The sequence below is a fragment of the Odontomachus brunneus genome, unplaced genomic scaffold, assembly GCF_010583005.1.
Source record: "Odontomachus brunneus isolate Ranch 3 - 2012 unplaced genomic scaffold, Obru_v1 Obru_scaffold_147, whole genome shotgun sequence".
Classification (NCBI taxonomy): Eukaryota; Metazoa; Arthropoda; class Insecta; order Hymenoptera; family Formicidae; genus Odontomachus; species Odontomachus brunneus.
The window spans coordinates 42,191-48,101 of record NW_022639597.1 but is presented as its reverse complement, the minus strand read 5'-3'; the positions used below and the strand labels follow the sequence as shown (position 1 = coordinate 48,101).

Genomic DNA, 5,911 nt, shown 5'->3' with positions numbered 1-5,911 from the left:
AGAGAGAGAGAGAGAGAGAGAGAGAGAGAGAGAGAGAGAGAGAGAGAAATGTTTATATTTGGAAAACTTTCCGTTGTTGAGAAATATCTCGTATCAATTTTTACATACAAAACAAAAAGATTTTATTCGAAAATACAGTGATTTTCTTTATGAAAACAGATACACATTACATCTAAATTTATTTAGAAATTTGAAGAAGCTTATTAATAATGTATATTACGCACCGTTTATGCAGCGCTGTACATAATTTGATTTTACGTATAATAATTACTATATGTCAACTTGTCTCAGCAAGAAGTATGTTAAATTTGATGAAATTTGTTAAACAAATTTTGTGAAGTTTTTAATGAAAATTATTTTACATCATCGTAAAGTTCATCTCGAAAATACAATTCTTCGAGGAGGTATTACGGACTTATCGTGCGTGCAGTGGGGCTTTTCGCTGGTCTTCGTTTGTCGCGAAGATGAGTATTTTTGCACGACTACAGAATGTCTCGTGTAACGAAGCACATGGCGATCATTTGTCTTCATACCGTCAATCTTAATTCCACACATGATGTCATATGTATCTTTTAAATGATTATGTTTCTCAAATATATGTAATCAAATTTTTCTGGGAATATATATAGATAACTTCACGTGTATCCTACATCCATTTTGCGTATCAATCTCTAAAGCTCTCTAAAGCTAGCAGGATCAAGTTAGCAGAATCAAACCGGACCTACTATATTATTTAATACCCATTTTGTACTAATTTGTATTTTATTCTTGAGATCAATAAGTTGGAATCAATCGCTTCAATAAGAATGAAGGCAAAATTAAAATCTTTTAATTAATACAAATTCGGATTCCTTTATTTATGTACTTGTTTTTCTTTTTTTCTGCATTATCCTACTAGATTAAAACTAGCAGCACCATTGTTTTTTCCAAAATGGCACGAGAGAAAGAGAGAGGTACAAAATTTTGTCTGGTGATACAAATTGGTACAAAATGTGGGTACTAAATAATGTAGTACGTCTGGTTTGATTTTACTGATTTGGTCCTGCTAGTTTTAGAAAGGTCACGTATCATACATGAAACACTCAACCGTGACACGACGCAATGATTATCGGTTTCTGGCACCTACTGAAAGAGAAAAATCCGCATTTTGTCGATATATGCTGCTATGCGCGGCAAATCTATGTGCGCTGCAGTACGAAGGAATTTTAGGTTCGCGCGTAACGCCCTGTAGAGGCCCGTTTCTCGCCTTCCTCGGGCACGCAGCGTGCGTGGCCGCGTGGCCGCGAACCGCAGAGGAAAGAAACCTGCCCCACCCACGCATCGCCACCGAATCTCTATAAATACCGAACTCTCGAGAGCGCACTTACTCGCGTGTGAGAGTGAAACAAACGCGTGCAAGAGCGAGAACGAGCGACGGACTGTCTGCACTGATTAAGGCCGCGCGTATACCTCATCGACTATGCAGATTAGACCGAGACTTCTGCACGATGCACACACGTGCACGTGCACGCGCGCCATTCCGCATTGACACGAAAGTTAAATAGATATAAAAAATAACGTCAATATAGAACATCTTTAATATGTTGATAACTTGCGGGAATGAATCATCCACGAGACTCTCAGAGAGGAGAATGCGTGAATAAAATCGATATGAGAGTATAACGCACGCGCGCATTACAGCCAGGAGATAGATTACGGCGAAATGAATAAATGAATAATAAACGAACGCCGTGAGAGCGCGCGGGTAAAATTGATATGAAAATACTAACAAAAACAGATCGCTCGTAAGATTATCACGTGTGACGGCACGAGTGACTCGGGCAATTTCGATTTCTTCCTCGCCGACCGTTCGGTTTTTGTACTTTTTGTACTTTGTATGTTACGCACGCGCTCTTGCGTAAGGAGCAAAGTATAGTTAGGTGTTTTTCCTTCGTTACGGCATGATCTATCCAGTGATAACGCGCATATGTGTCGCTGTTCCATGTACCGTTAAACCTCTTGATCCCTAGTACACCATACTACGTGATAATTGCAAGGTGGAATAAGTTTTGTGCTTAAAAGAAAGTAAGTTTTGTTTTTAAATAAATCTTTTTTTTTTGGAAAATTTCCAAGAAAAAGTAAAAATTATGAATTATCAATTCTTATAAATATTTAGAACTTTCTGTGCGAAAAATTGATTTAAACATTGACTTCAATGGAACTTAATAGTGTACCAAAGATTAAAAGGAATTTTTTACTTGTTCTCATCGAAAAATATTATTCTATATATTTTACGCCATGCCACTTACCATATATTACGTATAAAAATTGAATTTCATATACGAACGTCCGAAAGCGAATGTTCTTATGAAAGAAATAACCGTTATTCTGAAAGGAACAAAGCGTTGTGCGAGAAGCCTACGCGTGCTTCTTATCATCGCTACATCCTCTGCTCTGATATCGAGAGACCTAGATTACTCCTCGACATTCGCGTCTCCATCTCCAGAAGTCCTCTTTATTCAATTCATTCCAGTCATTTTCATTCCATGAGGAATCGCGCGAGACAACTCACACAATATGATTCAGCTGACCGTCGATTAGAAAAAGCGCTGGGAAAGGGGGAGTGACTCACATAGACGATCAAATTGACCTCCGATAAACTATGAAAATAACTTCAAAAATAATATCGTCCGACGAATATTCATGGTGATGATTCTATCAAGTACCGATTAAGAATCCGAAAGTTACTTCTCGTTATTTACCATGAAATCTAATTGAATTTGTACTAACGAAGCCGATAACAGAATTGTTTAAACTCTTCAAGAATAGCTGCCCCATTCGTCATCAAAACGTTATCGCGAAAAAGACTTGATAAGCCTGTCGTAAAATTTAGCGGACGCGGGAACTCCTTCGGGTGAAGGGTTAAAAATTTTCACACGCGATTTCGCGACGATAATGAGACCACCGACGCGCATAATATACACACGTCGCGAGCGAGGCGCACGCACCTCGCATACGTATAATTCGTATTCGCAGCCATGCCGTGCGAATTAATTAAATAGAATCGGCGAGACGCTCGTTATTAGACATTCGTCACTCCGACGTGTTGTGGTCAACGACTTTGCGTGGCTCTGAATACTTCGTTCCGTGTCGTATTTATTTTTTGCAACGACCAGTGAGAGATAACACCTGATCATCGTTTATGCTTGTAGTCTCGGTTATCGAGCGAAAATGATTGTATCTTGTGGCGCATCGTGAATAATTAAAACAATGTTTTAACGTATTGTATAACATTGTGTAGCGTGTTTTTTTTTCTTGAAAGGTCGTCACGTTATGTATCCTTCGCTTTTGCCGTTTATAAATCGACGGATTCACTGAAATGCAACCAGTAGTTGTACTATCTTGATCTGTGAAAAATTACAGCAAATAGAATCCTGAACAAGATTACCAGATAAATTGCAGATTAGATATATAACGCGAGGCGATTGCCTAGTTGTGGATAACTCTACAACTTGTCACGATCATTTACATCGTTATTGTTACTTGCGGCGTGTTCAGTGCCTATAAATACGACACGCTTTGTATGCGTCGCTTATTATGTGCGCGGCTGATATCATATCTCACGTGTACAGATAAAGGTATCGATAGTTCGCACCGGGATTCGTTCTTCGAGGTGTGTATAGGTATGTATATTGATAGAATCTAATTTCGAAATCATAGCATTCAAGGTCCTATCCCAGACAAGACCCAGAAACGTTTCAGAAAGTGCGCATGGGTAATCGACGGCCGTTGTGAACTGACGATAAACAAGTTCACGTCTTGCGATCGATCGTGATAGCTGTGACGGTCTCATGGCAAATTAATTAATGTCGAGGGCGCGATTCATCTCCGATCGAGTCCGCACTCGTGCACGGAGACGTTGCAGGATTTACCGTGTCTATTAAAAGCTCAAGAGCAAGGATCTGTTCGTGTTCGTGAACGTGCGAATAGGCCGGCGCTTACCGGCTGCCTCTTCGACCTTTGAATATTTTCTAGATAAGTAACGTCTCAAGAGCGCTGTCTGGTATCCCACAAGAATATACGCAGCATCGCGAAAAATGACGAGAACAATATAAAAAATTTAACAAGTCGGGTGAGAAAGCGTGTAACCACAAATGGCCGCAACAGTTTTCTGGTATTGTGAGATATTCAGAAAAACTCGCGATACAACGCAATCGAGCCTCTGTCGACTTTGTTAAGCACTGTCGAATTGCCGTTTAATTACATTTAAATAAAACTCTTAATTTCCAAGATACTTGTATTATTTAAGCGATAGAAGAGATCGAGGAGATATTTAATGATAATCTATAAGCGTTTTCTTACTTACGAATCAAATCGTATTGTTAATAAAGCCGTTTCTTTATCGAAAGAAACAAAAGTGCTACCGTGGCGGTACGAAGAATGCCTGCAAATTCTTAGGAACGTGTTATCGTAGGTCAAGACGGACTATCGTATCGCCGTGGCTCGTATGCTAACGGAGTAATGGGTAAACTTGTCTCCTCCGGTGAGAGGCGAGACACCGCAGGGCCGGCGTCGCAGGGCTGAAGGGCCCTGACTAAGACTAGAGATCTAACTTTAAAATCTGCATCCTTAGGGATTGCCTAAGAGAAGAATCAAGGAGACTGCGAACCAAGCCTCGTAGACATTTAGCGCTGCTCCGCATCGCGAGTTACTCGCACCAACGATTCTGATTAGACCGGAAAAAGACATAGAATCCTGAAAGCTTCATTTATGCTCGATGCTGTTTGAGCCTCTGTTTCCGACCGCATGACGGAATTCCGATTACCTACATACTTCAGTTTCCACGTGTTCCCAATAGCGGCTCTCGTCACGTGCCGACCGTCGCGAAAGACTCGAAGCGCATAATCTACGATTATACGTACTCTATCGCACGATTCTATCGCGAACACCGAACGCATTGTGCCTGTTTGCCGAGGTGAATCCCGTAAATGCATTCCGCGCGATTCCAAACGCACAGTAAAGCGCGCGATAATGGCGATCGACGGCAATGTGACCTTTCTGAATTTTTCCTCTCCGTTCTTCCACCGCTCTTTTCTCTGCGAACAAATATAAAAATTCTCACGCGCACTCTGAACTTTTCTCATCAGAGCTTTTCTCATCAGAGATTTCTTTATTTCGTATTCGCCGTTATTTTGCCGTTATTCATAATGTATGACATGACCTGCGCTCTGTTGTACATACATCGTGAAATTGCACAAAATTAGGTCGCAATATTCGGTCGATTTTTCAACGGTGCGTCGACCGTTTAGTAGAACTCTATTAGGAAAACTGAGACCTAGTTCCGTATAAATATCGAGTTTTTTTTTTTATAAGGCTCCTGAAAAAGCAAATTGTTCTCCATATTGAGTGTTTAGAAAATATATAATTTAAGAAATTCAAACTCTCTCTTTCTCTCTCTTTGCAATGAACGATCCTAATAGTTTCAGCATTCCCCAGATCTTTCTTCCACAATATTCCTACTATATTCCCTTTTTTTACCCCCTTTATTACTTCCTTTGTCCCTTTTCCTATTTCTCTCTCTAGCTTTCATCCAACTGTCCCGTTTGCTCTTTATTTTCTCGTCCGTCCTACTCGAGTTGCATGAGTATACAGAAATGTGGGATCAATAGAGTGGAGAGGGTGAAGCCACCCCCGATGCTATTCCGTGACTCATAATACACACTTGTTCGAACCCATAGTAGGCTTTATTCGTGACTCTTAGTTTCCAAACTATTTTTACGATGTACCTTTTTTATACACTTTTGCTCCAGAGCACGACGCTGTTCTTATTGATCGTCTCTATAAACCTATCTCTTTTTCCCCTGTCTCTCTCTCTCACACACACACACACACACACACACACACACACACACACACACACACACACACACAC

At 40.4% G+C, this 5,911-nt stretch overlaps 1 protein-coding gene across 6 annotated transcripts in view; it reads left to right on the top strand.

The window, feature by feature from the left end:
- The window catches only part of LOC116850511 (formin-binding protein 1-like), a 31,425-nt gene that overhangs the window by 9,319 nt on the left and 16,195 nt on the right, over positions 1 to 5,911 (top strand). Inside the window, exon 1 of one of the 6 annotated variants that reach the window (XM_032828881.1) lies at positions 3,335 to 3,662. The exons of the other annotated variants lie outside the window; for them this stretch is intronic. The gene's annotated coding sequence lies outside the window, so the exon portion shown is untranslated. Of the gene's footprint in view, positions 1 to 3,334; positions 3,663 to 5,911 lie in introns of those variants that run through there. 6 annotated transcript variants of the gene reach the window in all.